Below are 17,371 nucleotides of genomic sequence, written 5' to 3' on the forward strand. Positions count from 1 at the left end.
CAGTAAGTTCTTGTTGTTTGTTTTCAAGGCTTGATTGCTCTCCAGATTTAGGGTCCCTGAAAGCAATGGGCTTTTCTTTTTTCTTTTCCTTTCCTCTTCATTTATTCTTCTTCCTTTCTCTGCAGAAATTAATAATATCCTATCCTGCAGATGATTCATAAAAGCAGTGGCATTAGAAAGCGCTTCTTCGTTGCTGTTTGTAGCTCGGGTTAAAGATACCTAAAGTTGGTCTGTGTGTGCCTGTTCTCAACACTCTAATATTTGGAACTATATCTGCATTTGTGAAAATAATCTGCACTGCTGGTTCTTCTCCAGAATAAATACTACATAACCGGCTGATTGATTGTAATTGTGATGAATTTGTCCCAGGACTGGCATGGACGTCTTCTTTGGGGATTTTTGTGCCTATTTGCTGCTCATCAAAAGGGACGGCTAGACAGACTTTGGAGCGAGGGTGTGGTCCGGCTGATTCAGCTTCCTTCCCGGCCCATCTCTGACTCCTGCCTTCTGCCCCTCCCCTCCCAGCCTGGCTCCTCCGATCCAAATGAAATGGCAGGGACTTCCCTGGTGGTCCAGTGGTGAAGACTTCGCCTTCCAATGCAGGGGGGTGTGGGTTCGAGCCCTGGTCAGGGAGCTCAGGTCCCACATGCCTCCGGCCAAAAAACCAAAATATAAAACAAATGAAATGGCATCTACCTGTCTTTTCTCTTACCGCCTGTGTTCCACTCGGTCAGGTCGGAGACCACTCCCCGTAATCAAACTCATCACGTTTGTGATCTCAGCATATTTTCAATCCAGTTGAAATCTACTCCCTCAGCTTCTCCCGTCCTGGGATTATTCATCAACATAGTAAGAGCAATAATAATACTGTATTTAGAAGTTCCTTAGCACATTGCATCTCTGAGAGTCTTACAGATGTTATCTAATTAATCTTCACAACACCCTATACAGGAGCAGTAAATATTATTAACCGTAACAGTATACACACACACACACACACATATGTGCTAAGAACAGCAAAATAGTTCACTTATTTATCATGGTTCACTTGATATAGTAACTGGTATTTTTGAAACACCCATCATAGATACAATAATTAGAAATGTGCTTTTGTTAACAAAACCACTACCCACTTCTAGCATACCCTTGGGTACTAAATAATTACCCACTTTGTGTGGTTATCTAGCTCACTAATTACCCACAGAAATTGGGGTCAGGTGTTAACTGCTTGAAATAAGTATCCTCCAAAGACATGGCTGAGTTGTATAGAGAAAATGATGTGTTCATAGCAAAATTTTTATAAGTTACATATTTGTATATCTTGATAACCTGAGTGAATACAGACAGGGACAGATTAGCTCAGTGTGTGAAAATCATGCCGAACCATTGTTGCAAATATCTAGAGGTTTCAGAGAATCTCAGGAAATGTCATTCTCCGTCTATCTTTCCGTCTTGAGGATGAGTACAACCATGATTCCCATAATCTGGACTTCATATACAAGGACACTAAGACAATTGATGATTCTCCTTAGGAACGATTCATTTTGGCGTTACAGGGAGGCACCCAGTGAGTCAAAGATTTTTTTTTTGACAGCTCCACCCTTTATGATTATTCTAGCATGTTTCTTTTTCTCCATCAGTCTAGTGCAAACACCCTTTTAGCCAAATCTGAAAAAGATTCTAACCCAGTCTCCAACCCCTGCCAACCATCTCTTTCTCCTTCCCAATAATGAGAAAGAGGAAAAAAAAAGGTATTAAAGGAAACCCAACACCATGATTGCAGGTCTTTCTCTTTTTGCCTCAATTTGTTCTCCTTTCCTCTCTCCTCCCTCTCCCTTGTTCTTCTCTCTGCATCTCCTTCTCGTTTGTGCTTTTTCTTCTCCTTTTCCTTGGCCTCCAGCCGTGCTTCTGCAGGTCTCACAGTCAGAGACAAAGCACAATATCTGAGTTGAGCACAAAGAAACTACCTTTTAAAAACATCGACTTGGAAGAAACCTGCATCCTCAGCTACCTCCCTCCCTTCCTTGCTCTTTACAGAGCCCAGCATTATATTTAACACAGCACTGCCTGTTGTCTGCATGATTCTAGCCACGAAAATTGGGTGAAGATGGCAGTATACCCACTGTGTGTACAGATAGGTAGAGACCCTAATTTTCGAGAGCTACCTGCTTTACAAAATCCTCCTGTAGCCGAGCTTTTAAGATGTGTACCCACAGAAATGGTAGGATATGCTCCCTTGGTCAATTCAGAATGTCTTTCATTTTTTTTCTTGTGCCACTTTTTTTTTTTTTTTTGTCATCTGAATGATTACTTATCATGATCAAGGGACTTTAGGCTGATCAATGAAGTGTGCACAGAACTGATGGACGTTCGAGGAGAAATGCTTCAGGGATAAGGAAAAATGTCTGCAGTAGAAGCGAAGGGTTGGGATGAGCTACAGTCACTGAGAAGTTCATTTCCAAATCCAAGGGAATGTAAGTGGTAAATTAGTACACACGGCAAACAGAGTCAATGCGTAAAACCCAGCCATTGAAAAGAAAGAGATTTTTAGCATTGTAGTCATCACATGCCTTAATAGAGTGTCTGCGTACTTTAAGTATAGATTTGAATCACTGCTCTTTTATCCCTCTAAATGCCGATTTCAAAGAAGTCTTTGGGCATTGTTGACTTTCTGTCCATAAAGAAAACCCACCCAGCTTCCCCAAGTTACATCACCTGCACTCACACATGCGTGTGTGTTTTAAATGCCCATGGGATGTGGAACAATTAGGCAGAGATCTGCACTGTGGTCTCTCGTTTTCACTCCACCCCACCCACCCCCTTTTTTCTTCCCTTTTAGAAAATGTGATACCTGATCTCTGGGTCTAGCAGGGCTGAGGATTTTTTTTTTTGTATTTGTATAACACAGTGTCTGGCCTTCCCCCTGACCTGCTGGTGTATTTTTGGTCTCATTAGTAGTCAGGCAGAAGCCTTAGTGCATCCGGTGCTGGGAGTCAGGGATGAGACACACGACAGCAGAGAGAAGGAGCGGGCGAGAGGATATTAGAAGAGAGGCTTGCCTCCAAGATATGGAAGGAAGTGAGAAATGACAGGACGACGGCAAGCTTTGTATGGAGGAGCCTGGCAGGGCGGGGGAGCCGTGAGGAGCGCAAAGTGGGTTCTCAGAAGCCCTAGAAGAGCTAAAGGTGATTAGAGGGGGATATTGATTCCTTACTCTGCCAGAGATTTAAGCAGGCATGCGAGGAATCTGCACCATGGTTGGCAAAAGGAGACCCATCGCCTCCTGTAACCAGACACTCGGGCTTTCCAGGAGCCCAGGGAGAGAACCGAGAAGAAAGGGGGCAGTGTGGTCTAGGAAAATTCAACTTGTCGCTGATTTGTGCCTGACGCTTGCTGTCCGTCAGCAGCCTCCCTTACAATCTTTTTTTCCTCTCTCTCCCTTTTTTCTTGCCTTCTCCTTCTTCACTGAAGCCTAGGGGAGCCAGTAAAGATTAAATGTGCTTTCTCAAAGGCAGCCACTTCATGCTGCTATGTCGAAAGGGCCATTATTATTATGTTTTTAACAGTAAAAGAAAAAGGGAGAGAGGTTGAGAGAGAGAGAGAGAGAGAGAGAGAGAAGCTAGGTAGGATGATGACGGACTAGCTTTTCTGAGAGGAAAAGGAAAAGGGAAGGGAGAGAAAAAGGAGAGACCCTGAACTGAACAGAGGATTGTGCCTGCGAAGAACCTACAGAGGTGAGAAAAAAAAGTTGTCTTGAAGATGGGGTGGAGGGGGGGTGGGATGTTGAATAACCCTGTACAGAGGGAAAAGAGACATAATATAGCTGTCTTGCTCCTATGATTCTATTTTGTAAGGTGGGGGGAGGGGGCAGAGGGGGGTAGATCCTGGAACTTTAACGGTTTTTAGTTGCATATGGAAATATATACAAAATATTTAGCATTTTTCCTAAGTGCCCGAGGCCCCCTCCAGTGCCTTCCTTTGCAGGGGCTGCTTTGTCATTCTCTTTGACTAGCCATCCATCCACCTTGCTCAGGCTGGAATAAAAGAAGAAAAAGAAGGAGGAAAGGAAAGGAAACAGAAGGAAAGAAAAAAAGGGGAAGAAAAAATTTTTTAAAGAGTCATCTTCCCACCCACTTCCCCTCCCTTTCGTTTCATTTTTGGAGGCGGCACTAGGAGCCATCTCCGCAGAGGAAAGCCCAGCTTCCAGGCAGACGCGGGGAAGCGACGATCTATCAGGTACAGAGCCCGTAGCTGTCTGCGAAGATGGAGGGGAATTGTGCTTCGGATTCCTCCGAAATATTGGCAAACGGCTTCAAAGGATCCGCGGCGGGAGTGGGGCGGGGGAGATGCGCCTCCCCGGCTCGCGCCCACCCCTTCCCACTCGCCTCGACCAAGTGACAGCCTGGTGCTGGCTCGGGGTGATTTGGCCTTGGCTCCAGCCAAGCAGCTGATGTACAGGAGGCCCTTCGCAGGACTGGCAAAGTGCACGCTAAAGAAAGAAGGAGGAAATTTTGAAAAGCAGCCCTGGGGAGGGTTCTCATTCTTCGAAAAACATTTTTGTTTTTGAATTTTTAACCTAATATTCTCAAAATTTGATCAGCCCCGTTCCCTCCCTCCACTCCCACCGAATCGCCCTTTTTAACCCCCTCTCTCGTCAAAGCATAAACTACAGAGTTACAGTCTCTAGATTTGGTGTATCGCTTCCTGCCCCCGCCTCCCCCTCCCTGCCCAGCTCTCAGTCCTCTATTGAAACACCTCGCCCAGGCAAGCGCCCTGCAGCTCACGTTTCCCCCCCTGGCCCGGACGGTGCTACTGGAGGCTGCAGCCCGACTCCACTTCCAATGGGTGAGTTTCAAACGCTCTTCGTATGTATACTTTCCAAGCCTCCAAATCCTACTGCTTGGTCTTCTCCTTCTCGAAACCTGATTTGGATGGTTTTGCATGCGGCATGCTCGTCCAGGGGGGAAGAGATGCCTCGGATTTTCTTTACCGTCATTGGTGCTAGTTGTAAATTAAAGCTTTGACGTTTAATCTTGATTGTAGACCGTGGTTTGAAAAACGTGGGCATTTCTGAGTCTATTCATATTGTTTTCCATTTTAGTAAACTCTTTTTGCCCAAAGCTTCAAAGAGTTTTCTCTGATAGACTGGCGATTGTATGTTCAGGTATGTATATGCGCCCACAGACGCTGCGTACGTTTGTATGTTTCTACTATACTTACGTGGAATCCAAATTTTGTGAAGGAAGGCAGCTTAGAGAGCGAGGGAATATCCTGCCACCTGTTTGTTGTCTTTTAGTCGTGAACCTCGAACAGAAATCGCTTGTCATTCCTGTTTTGCTTTGTTTTGTCTCAAGAAAGAACAATTTAGTGCGCTCCTCTCAATCCCTGAGACCCTAACTTGTGATGTTTACCGTTTCAATCCACGGGTTAGGCTCTTGGGAGCTGCGAGCCGTGCCTTTGCATCCTGGAAATTTGGTGGAACTTTTTTTTTCTCTGAAGCAAAAACAAAAGAAAAGAAAGTTTGTCTGAAGTGCTTGAGTGCACCTCTGAGGTTTTCATTGTTAGGTGGGATCAGGTGACCAGAAAAGTGGCAGCTCCTGGATTTCTGTTAAAGTAGGTATATATTGTGTGATAATAGCGTGTTGGCTGCGATGTGTACGCATGTTTATTATTGATGCCTGAGGCTTGTGGAACTCACCTACCCTGGTCTATTCCTTGAGAGCAACACGCAGTACTATCCGAGCGTAACAAGAACAGCTCAGTACCTGGTGGTTGACCTCAGAACCTATCAGCTGAAGTCCCAGCATGCCCCATGCCTCCAACTTTTCAACTCAACAGTTAATCTTAAAATTGTGCCCAATTAAAATGGGCATGTGGGTAGAGTATATATTCAGTGCCCACATATGTGTATCATATATGGCTGGACAGTGAACACACAGACACAAATAGGGACGAGCCAGTAGTGTGAGCTAAAATATCAGTAGGCTAAAAATTCCACTCTTGCTAGACTTACAAGAAGGATGGAATTTATGGTGTTAACAAAGATTAAATTTGTATTACTTGGCAACACTTTAAAAAATAAAATAAAAGGAGAGGTTATAGCTTCCTTGCCTGACATCTATTTTAAAATGTTATACACAATGAGTTTAAAAGTAATAAGGATTGGAAATGTATTTTCTAAACATATAAAAGGAAAGAAATAAAAGGAAATATATATTTTTAAACATATAAAAGGAAACAGCACACGCACACAATTATTGTATCACTTAGAAGTTATCAATACCTATTTTTTATTTAAAAATTAGAAAAAATTGATCAGGATTTATATAATCCAACGAAGTTATTTATAACACCAAACTGTGCAGTTAAAATTATCTTCTCGTAAGGTAATTGTTAGCATTACCTAGTTTGCAGTTTTCTAAAAATGTAACTTTTGATACCACAAGAATCTCGGTGATTTAGATCTATCTCATAGTTAGAGAAGAGAAACAGTAACTTACCTTTTCTTTGTTGTGAAAAATTCCAGTATACAATTTCATCTAAACCATTTTAGTACTCTTGAGCCAACATTTATCTTCTATTTTTGGAAAATACCTAAGTCAACCCTGACTTCAAATGCTTTCTTCTTTTAAAGACTTTATGTCGGTTATAACCTTGTTTTATACGTTGCCGAAGGTTAAGGAAACTGTTCTTTTCCTGCTTTTCTTTTTTTAAGTGTTTATTGCCATTTTAGTCATTGACTCCAAATCGTAGTCAAGAAACCATTTTGTATCAGAAAACTGAATTGAGAAAACGAATTGTGCAACAATTGCATTGTGCTTTTTGCCGAAACGTCCTAGTAGTTGTAATGTTTAAATATTACTTTCAAGCCTTTGATAGCCTGAATATGCGTCAGAGAAAAGAGCTATTTGATTTTCAAGTTATCTTTTGGTTTCTATACAATGGATTAATGATTTTCCCCCATCTTAGCTGATGTGCATGCATAGGCATTTGGAAATTATGGAAAGGCATATATTTAACTTATGGATATATAATTACCACTTGATTCATATCAAGTATTTGCCAAACATTTGGTGCTTTTCGAGGTCAAAATATAGCTGCATCTTATTCTATGAAACTGTATGCAGGGATCAATAAAAGCATGCTGGATGTAATTCTTCTGTGATTTTTAAATGATAACAGCATAGTAATTTAATACAAGTGATACAGTTTATATTGCAAGGCACTCTTTCGGGTTTTTTTACATGTTTTCACCTGGATTGCTCATGTCCTAAGGTTGCTATCATAGGATTGATCATACAGGCATTTAGGAGTGCGTAACGACACACGAGATTTTATATTTCAGCAGGGAAGTGCTTCAGTATAAGGGCAGATTTCTCAACACCCCTTCTTCCTCACCAAGCCCATCAGTGAAGTTCAGTGAAATGAATAACATAATTGGTGGTTGGTTCAATCACTACCAGTCTAGACTAGCCCAGACGCATCAATTAGAGGGGGCTGTCTTTTAAAGGGAGAGTGCCACCGAAACAAGCAGGGCATTATTGATACTGATCTTTAAAAGTGCAAATCCAGCTTGGCAGATAAAAAAAAAAATAAGGCAGGGAAATTGGGGGGGGTGCATTGCGGGAAGAAAAGAGAAAGAAGTGAACTGGAGCTTTCGGACACAGAAGGACAGGAAGCTTGAGAGAAAAGGAGAGGGGTCAGGAGTGGAACGCAATGCAGCACTTCCTTGCAGCACACAGTTACAATTCAGTTCACAGGGCACACTGGTTCACCGTATTTTTAACTAGATTCCCCCCCGCCCCACCTTTTTTTTTTTCATTCCTTTTTTGCCTCTGTTTCCAACGAACTGCCAGCTTAAAACCCATGCAGTTGGAAATTTAACAGCTCTAGGAAGCTCTAGAGAGAATAAAGCCAAGAGTAAGACGAACCAGCCAAAACTCCTTTTGCAACATTTTTCCCCAAAAGAAAAACACAGAAGATGTTTATTTTTCAAGTCTCTAATTCAACCTTAAAAAAAAAAAAATCAGCTGTACAAGTGGACAGGACTCATTTTAAACCCAGCACCTGGGAACTAATTTTATGGGCAAGACACCTTTAGGTAAACAGCTTATAGTCTTCTGCTGAATACAGTAAAATTATGAAGAATGTAACAAAAGGCTTTAATAATTTGGTGGTTGGTTTTTCCTTTTCTCTTTTTCTTTTTTTTTTTTTGGATGAATAAAGCACAGATGATTTAGAAAGCGTTAGGAGCACATCTAGCCCCAGGGAAAGAAAATGTTTGATTGGTATTAATTAAAACACTGCTAATATATTCTAATAAAATCAAATTTAACATTCTAAACTAATCCGCTTGGTATGTCAAAGGAAAAGAAAAGTATTATCTTATTTGCATCTCTGCAATCCAAATGCATTTGCTCATTCAGCAGAATTAATTTTTATCACCAGTCTGTTTAATCTCCTCACAGATTTAGCCAAACTTATTCTTTCAAACTAAAAAGGATCAGGGTAGGGAATCCATAAAGGTATTCGGAAGACTAGTGACTGTATTTAGTACCGGCTTTATTTTACGATTTTTTTTTTTTTTTTCTCTTCATTCGCTGTAATGGGGTGTGGAGGAAAACGGTGAGTCTGCAGCGAGAATGATGAATGGTTAATTCTCCCTCTTTCTCTCCTACCTACCGGGTTATTTAGGAATTCCAGTTGCCAAATTATGTGAGTGGCCTTTATTTACAGGAGTGATGTTGGTCTGTTGATTAATACCTCACTTATTTCTAATTTCAGAATCCTATTTTTTTACAAATTCCTAATGAAAAAAAGGATCTTAAACCAGAGACCAATTTGCCTTTTCTCAATTATTTTCAACTGTAGGCCTCCTAAGAGAAAGTGGGAGGTGAATGTAAAATTTTTGTCACTAAGAACTGAGTTCTTTGTTTCCTTTTTAAGTCAAAATTTCTACAGAAAAATTCATACTTTTATGAAACGGCGAGTTTTACGCTCTTTACTGTTAAACTCTCACAATGGATAAAATTGTCCCAAAATGACATCATAGCCAAAATGTTTCTCCTCTCATTAGTCTCCCATGACTATGATATCATATGTAAATATGTGCCTCACACACGAAATGAATGGGCCATAAATACCAAGGACCACATTTGTATATTTCAAAAAAAAAAAACCCCCAAAACGAGGAATTCTGCACACTCTCAAGGAGATGTAAACCCACTGACTCAACCACTGATGATACTGCCTCTTGCTCCACTGCCTTTTCCAGTTCTTGGATGTAAAAGAGCAATCGCAGTTCGGTTTCACATGTATTGTTCTATAATCCAGGCAATAAATGCTAATTAGTAATGCTCAAGGATCCGACCATTCAGAGTCATTATCATAATTTACTTCTTCCTTGTTAAAGACATTCCTTGCTGATTAAAAAAAAAAAAAAATGAAGTCGTCGTTTTACCACTGCACTGCAGTGGAAATACACTGGAGAGGTGTTCAAGGTATAGGAATATCGCTCTGACTGCATTTGAAGTCACCGACATGTGCCTCTTAGCTTATTCCAAATGGAATTGCAACTTGATTTTGAAAAAGAAATTCATGTCAATGCACAAAGTTTTGCATGTGCACCAGGAATCTATGATTGTATTTTACAAACCCCAAGGCTCCTCCTTCCCCGCCCACCCCCTTTTCTAAAACCACTTACTGAGCAGAACAAAGGAAACTGCTAACTATAGAGGCATCATTAAATATGAACAGCAACAGCGTGATAAAGTATGTGATATGACAACATATTTCATTGCACAAAAGTGCAGATAATTAAATAATTCAATAGTAACCCTGGTTAATTAGCAGAAAGTTCTTTAAGGAGGACTCAAGAAAATGGATCCAATCAACTTGAATAATATGCTCCATTCTCCAGGATCACAAATATGTATTTGGTTATTTGATGATTGATTGATTGATACAGAAAGATGAGGACAAAAGCCTATTCTTCAAAACGGAGCTTTGACCTGGTGTCGTCTTTAGGACAAATTAGTCATATGCTTTAACAGAGCAGAATTGAATGTAGGGCAGTCTCTGTTTTCAGTCCAAGGTATAATTTGCCATTCTCTTGCACACTTCTCTTTTAGCAGTTGATCTAAAAAATCATCAGTCCCTTAGCTTTTCATGTCATTGCCTCAGAATATGTATGGAGCCTTCCCCACATTTTCTAATGAGGCTCTTGTTTAAGTATTTTTCTTATTGCTTGAAGCAAATAAGGATCCTCTGCACAGAAGGGACAGAATAAATAACCATATGCTGAACATTATCTTTGGTGGACCCCCCCCCCTCTCGCTTTATCCATCAAGGTAATATTCCCAGTGTTCATTGTTCATTGGTCCTTTAAGGAAGAGCTTCAGTTTTTACATGAGGGCTGTAAGCACATTAGAGGAATAATTCCCTTTGGATACTATACAGAAGGAGCCACCTGCAAAATGTTGATGCTGTTATTGAAATCTCAAGTGGAATCAGCTTTCAAAAAATTAGATATTAGATACATCCGATATAATTTGCAATGTGTAATTATACTAATGTGCATATAGTTGTGTGTTGCTTTACACGTTGCCTACTTGAGATTCCCCCCCCCTTGGGCATTTCTCCTCATTTGAAATGGCTCCTGAGTAGAATGTTTTTAAAGTCAGCTTTTATTTTTTTTAACTCCTTGTTAATTAGTATAAGAAGCAAAGAACTCTGTGTTCTCACGCAAGAATGAATGTGTCTGACCTAGATGTTGGAACTCACGATTACTAAAAGGGTTAGCATTGTGGATACTTGCATTGTGCATAAGATATTTGCTGCTCTTTACTGATTGAGTCTTCATCTCGACTTTGGCAACTTGAAGTAATGGAGAGTGTTAGAACAGTAAATCGTATTCATAAGATATCTATTTCCTTTATTAGAATAACGAGATAAAATGCCAGGGAAATGGCCTTAGGCAGAGATAATAATCTTAATTTAATCAAAGTAATCAAAATAATAACAAACAACTTCTTTCCTATTTTTCCTCCACTTTTCGTGACACATGATGAATAACCGAAACTCTGCCTCAGGTCATTTATGCACTCACATCACTTTCCCTTTTGGTGTCTCAATATGGTGTCTCCTGGACTGGAGACCCCACCACACCGAGGAGCTGACCCTGAAGATCTAGCCATTAAGGCACGATCCAGGCAGAGCAACAGTGAGGGGATTGGTCAGCCTGGCACTTGGCACTTGCTGTGTGCTCAGTGGGTGGAGATGCTTCTGATATAAATTTGGAGAATCATCCCCATCAGATCACAGAGGGACCTCAAGCACGGCAATGCCAGGGTCCCAATTTATGCTTATACGTTCAGGAGACAAAGAGGATTCCAAGGGAGGCTCATGTTAAGAGGATACAAGATATAACTCATTCCAATTAAGTAGCCACAGGCCCCAAAGAAAGCTGATTTGTTAAACTTTTGACTCATAATAGACACCTGGAGTATGGTGCTTTGCATGTTTATACTATTTATTCCTCAAAATTCATTTTGCTGACGGGGTCCAGAGACATTATGCATGGGCTCTATCTATGCAACACCAAAACAATACGTTGATTTACTTTTCATCTGCTGATGTATGCGAGAGCTTTGCATTATTAGCTACCCAAAGGAGTCACACAAGAATTCTGTGACACGTCCTTCCTTGTTGCAGTGGCATTTTAGTTGCTGCACGAGTCTCATACACATGTATCAAAAGCTTAGCACCCCACCCTCCCATTCTGTGTTCACAAAATAATAAATTCTAAAATCTGTAAGATGTATATTTAATTACTCATCCAGGATCGGTTTTGCGTGCTTGATCAGAACAGAAAAATATCTATTAACAATATTTAACAGTAGGGTATTTTACCGGTTTTCGGAAATATATATATATATATTATACCTGCCATCTAGAAAGAGAACCAACATTTTCAGTGTGTCCAGAGCGTTTAGTGCAGAAAGAGGGGTGTGTGGTAGTAAGTCCCTTTTGATGTACCTAACTCATTATGCATCTTCATTGTGCTAGCATAATGAAGAAGCTGACAGTAAAGGCTTTAGTTAATTTCAGGTCCACCTGCAAAGTATACTGCATTCATAACAACTTTTGTAGAATGAAAGAAACATTAATACAGCTCTTCCCAAATATCCTTGTCTGTAAAATAAGTGGGTTGGATTAGCTGGTCTCTAAACTCTTCTCCAGCAGGGAATTTTTGAAGCGATTCTTACAGAGGTATAAGAACAATTTCAGGACCCTTGAATCCGCAGTCTATTTGCACCAACAGCTGCCCTTTAAAGTTATATTTGATCCCACCTCCAGGCGCTGTACTTACTAACATATTTTGCCTTGATGCTAAAACAGTGAAGACTGAAGTTTCAGGAAGGGCAGGGACAGAAAAGAGGAACAGGCGAAGAATGAGAAAAGCTACACAGTGGGAGAAGGAATTTCTTGATCTGAGATCTAAGCCCATTTCCTTCAACATTAACATAGGAGAAACCCAGAGGAGCACCTGCCTTTCTATTTTAAGACCATATTCTTTAGTCCTTCTGCCTTCATTAATTGCTTGCAGTATCCTTTGGTTTTTTTCCATTGGGTTGACATCTTTGAGTTTCAGTTTACCCTTTCTACTTGATGCATTTATATCATGTTAATATCCCCTTCAAAAGCCTACAGTTGTTACACCCTTCCCAAATTAAACCTTAACGTGTTCAAAACCTCCTGAAAATTGCCCCGCCCATTTTCTCAAACCACGCATAACCTCTTCTTGAATTAAGGGAGCCTGCTCTTCCAGGCTTCCAGATCTTTGAATACGCTCTCACCCAAGCTTTTCCTCTCTGCACGCTCTGCCTCTCCACCTCTTCTACATTTCAGAAACCTTTCTTTTCTTTCTCACTTTCTCTTCCTCCCTCCTGCTTCATCCTTTCTCTGTCTCTCCCCTCCCTTTCTCCCTTCCTTCCTTCTCTCCCTCTTTCTTTTTCTCCTTTCCTTCCTCCCTCTCTCCCTTGTTCCCTCCCCTTCCTCTTCCCTTTCTCCCTCCCTCCTTCCTTCCTCCCTCTCTCCCTCCCTCCCTCCCTTCCTCTTTCCCTTCCTCCCTTTTGTGGTTCCTCTCATTCTTTCTTTCGGGGGGCACCATGTGTCATCCTCTGAGCCAGGCACTAGAAATACAAAGACACATACAAGGAATTGACATCGACTCCAACCATTCTAGTGACTCCGTTCACTCCTACATTGCCAAGCACTGATGTGCCCTTACTTATTTGATTTTGCATGTAGTCTTTAGATTTAGTTGAATGTGTCCTTAATGTCCTGTGTTCTTTTGTTGTTTTCCTCCGTGTCCTATTTCAGTAAGTTGCCTGTTGGATAAACCTGAAGTTATTCTTACGGAGCGCACTCTCCCAGAGCGAGGATCGTGGTGCTCTCACACACTCTCAAGCAATCCTGTTGCTTGACTGATTCCTGAACAAGATGAACAATGAGCAAGCTCCGTTTTTCTGGTGATGCAGCATTTCACTCCTAGTTAGAAATAGCATGGCTCTCAAAGTATCATAACATTCCTCTATTTGTATTAAAGAGTCAATGTGATAACCTTCTGTGATGTGTTCTGTTATTTTTTTAGTCGTGTTGATGTCCTTTCAGCTGGTCCTATAGTCCCCCCTCCTCAGGAATGTCTCCCCAGTGAAAGGACACAGACCACAGAGACTGCTGTCCTGATGGACGCTCAAGCCGACTGTGAAGTTGAAACAAAGAAAGCGATCACCTGAAGACACCTCTCCTGCCAAGTGACACACCCACATGCTGCACCTTCAGCCAATAGAATCTCAGAACAAGAACAAGGCAAGCTTTTCAAGAAACAGAAACACTTAAGAATGACGTCTAGATTTCGAAGGAGCCGAGGACTTTTCCCTTCGTCATGTGTATTCCTGTTTGTATTTAAATTCTGTGTGACATTCATTTTTAAAAAACTTTTTTTCTAGTATGAATGAATATGCTTATTAATGCACCGATTTTTAAAATAGAAAGTTGTTCATGCCGGAAGTAAATTGAATGTTAGCCACACACCGAGTTTGACCTTCAGAGTGACTTAAAGAATATAAAGTTCTTTTGAAATAATGAAATAGTGGGAGGCGATCCAAAGGATAAAATAATGGTGAGAACTCAGACTGTGGCATAGAAATACAAGATCCCACTGATGCCAGCCAACCAACCAACCATTCTTTTTATCGGGCAAGCTAGGTTCTGTGAGATGTGGTCAGTGCCTCTGAAGAGTTTAAATCTAGTGAGGCAGAGGCACATAAACTTTTGAAAAGATAAGTAACAAATCAGGTCAACTGATAAGAGCAAAACCAAAACAAAGCCAAAGATATAAACAAGGAGCTCAGGGGTCACCTTAAGCTGGGCAAACTGGTCTGTTTAGGGAAGAAAGTTCCCAAAGGAGGAAAATACAAGATGAATCTTAAAGGCTGTTAAAGATTTAGATAACTGGAAAGGAAGGAGAAAATAGAGGCCTTTAGGTGGATGCAATAGTGTGAGAAAAGTCAGAGAGGAAAGCATCTACGTGGTGGTTTTAGGGAATTATGAATATACATGTCTTCTGCACTGCATCCCAGACTTTCAGTGCCAATGTATAGATATATATACGGTGAAGACTTTGCACACACACACTTCCCCCCTCCCTCCCTAGGGGTAGCCTAGAATTATAATCATATTTCTTCCATTAAAGCAACTGATAGGAAGATTTGTGATTTTTCTGTTAGCCTAGTAACAATGGATATCTATTGAGTTCTCACTACATGTTAAGCATTCTCTATGTTAACTCTCTTAAGCCTCACAACAACCTTGCCACATAGATGTTGTTTTTTATTCCCATTTTACACAAAGAAAACTGACTTTTAATGAGGTTAAGTAACTTGCCAAACTGCCACATACAGAGTTCACAATCAGAATTGCGACTGCAGAGCTCATGATCTAACGCGCTAAGTCACGATATTGCTACCAACGTTGTAATATTACCGCTTCTATATTCCTCGATATTTTTCTGTGGTAAATAAATAGCTATTTCCCCTTAATTAGCTTCTCACATTTTTCAGTTTTCTGGTTAAACTCACATGATGGAATGTATTTTCATGAAAGAAATTGAAAGAAATTGGGCAATAGAGTCTATCAGCATTTTAGACCTTTTTTTGGGAGGGGGCCAGACTCTGATGAAACTGTTCACTTCGGTCAGCATGAAATCTCAACTACTTGAGAATAAAAATAGGAGGTGGGCAGAGCTTAAAGGTCCCTTTCTACAGATGTGATAAATCCATAAAGTTTGCGTGACTTACGGAAGATCACACGCTGAAGTGTAGCAGAGCTCGGTCCGGAAACCATGCCGCCCTCAGAGGCTCTTGAACTTCTCCACCCTGTCTAAATGAAGTGTGAGCTTGAATTTGATCAGTGAAAACATTCTATCTGGGTGATCAGGGAGCATTGTACCTAGTAGATTGCTTCAATTTTGCACCTCTTTGGCGTCTCACCTCAATGTGAAAATTAGCTAGCTACAAACTGACATCTTTAGTTCCAGAAATTGTCAATGGTCCATCCACAAAGAACACACAATGGCCCAAGTTACGTGTGCAACGTCTTCAATGATATTCTTAAGTTATTTGGCATTCTTAGTTCACCTAAACAAACCAGATCTTCTAATGAGCATTTTCTTAACCAGTTTTATAGACAGTATATATTTGTAAGAGCTTCTGCATGAATATTTAAACACGACTGTTTCAATAGTCCTTATGTTTTTTGAAAATATCAATGGTTATTTGCTATTTTAATTGTTACTAACTCAAGGATACTTCAGCCATAAAAAACTAGAACTGAGGAAACCTCACTCTTCTTTACCAGCCCCTTTGCCTTCAGTTGGCATTTAGTAATGGTTAATAAAGTGGTCAGGGGCTTCCCTGGTGGCGCAGTGGTTGAGAGTCCGCCTGCCGATGCAGGGGACACGGGTTCGTGCCCCGGTCCGGGAAGATCCCACATGCCGCGGAGCGGCTGGGCCCGTGAGCCATGGCCGCTGAGCCTGCACGTCCGGAGCCTCTGCTCCGCAACGGGAGAGGCCACAACAGTGAGAGGCCCGCGTACCGCAAAAAAAAAAAGAAAAAGGGATCAGCTGGAGAACACAGAAGTTCAAAACGTAATTTTGTCTTGAAGGAGTCAGTTAATCTGTGTCTACTTAAGGGCAAGCATCTAGATGTTTGGAAGGACCTGAATATTTGACTGCTGTAAACTTGCGCTTAGATATCTGGCATTGTCACACTTAGACCTCCTGGTGGCTCAGGTCGTCCTGTTTTCAAAATGATGGTCATTGGCCATATCTCACACAGTTCTCATTAAGTGAACTCATAAATAAACAGTTTTTTTTTTTTTAAAGCGTAGCCAAGCACAAAATGTGACTTTGTTGACATTTTATGAGACTTTGTCATATGTCCCCTGAACCCCCAATAAAAGCAGTGATGCATCAGCTGTGAACTCGTGTTGATTTCTTGGAAGAGTATGCTCTCATAATTTGGGTGTTTTCACTAGTGTGTATCAAAGCTAGTTGCAGGATCTATGAGGAGCAAATGATCTGATATGGTGGGAAAATTTCAATTTAGAGGCAATTTCTAAATGATCCCATGTTGCCTTTAATAAGCAGCACTATCATTTACTCAAGTCAGAAACCAAGGTGTGATCCTTGTCTTTCCTCTTTCCACCTGTCATGGCCAATCAGGTAAATCTTTTTGGTTTTTCCTTCTTTCTGTCTTTAAATGTGTCTACTTCTCCCCATCCTCCAACTATTTAAGACAAGTCTCATATCACCTGGACTCCTGCCTCATGCCTTCAGTTTCTCCCTTCCACACTGCTAAGTAGCACCCAGGGAAATCTGTCTAAAGCACAAATATGATCCTATCATTCCACAGTTTCAAACTTTTCACTGGCTTCCCATTGCCCTTTAAATAGCATTGCATCTAAAACCCTTCCTATCCTGTTTCCTGGCCCCAACGTTCCTCTCTGGACTCATCAAGTATCACTGCTTTGGCAGGTTCTCACCGTACATCTTTGCCATTTCTTATCTTCTGAGTTTTCTCACACACCTACTCCTGCTTGGTACTCTACCACCCCTTCCAGACTCCATCTGTTGTCCTTCATGTCTCATCCTAGAGGGCGTTTCCTCTTGGAAGTCTTCACCCCAACCATCCACTACCCCTAAGACTAGCTTCTTCACCTGGGTGCTTTCATAGCCCTCTGTGCTTACTTCATATTAGTGCTTATCACCCAGATGATGGGAATTTATGTGATAGTCTCCTCCATTTGA

At 41.1% G+C, this 17,371-nt stretch overlaps 1 long non-coding RNA gene across 2 annotated transcripts; it reads left to right on the forward strand.

Moving 5' to 3' along the window:
- The first annotated feature begins 3,602 nt into the window (after nucleotides 1-3,602).
- Nucleotides 3,603-16,545, forward strand: LOC132429451 (uncharacterized). 2 transcript variants are annotated; one of them, XR_009520350.1, is made up of 3 exons: nucleotides 3,603-3,734; nucleotides 4,164-4,845; nucleotides 13,384-13,589. It is a non-coding gene; the product is annotated as an uncharacterized lncRNA (long non-coding RNA). The 2 variants fall into 2 exon arrangements; XR_009520351.1 differs by lacking the exon at nucleotides 3,603-3,734 and adding an exon at nucleotides 13,655-16,545 and having other exon boundaries at nucleotides 3,977-4,845; nucleotides 13,384-13,532.
- Nucleotides 16,546-17,371: the final 826 nt, after the last annotated feature.

This window comes from Delphinus delphis, chromosome 8 (genome assembly GCF_949987515.2).
Source record: "Delphinus delphis chromosome 8, mDelDel1.2, whole genome shotgun sequence".
Classification (NCBI taxonomy): domain Eukaryota; kingdom Metazoa; phylum Chordata; class Mammalia; order Artiodactyla; family Delphinidae; genus Delphinus; species Delphinus delphis.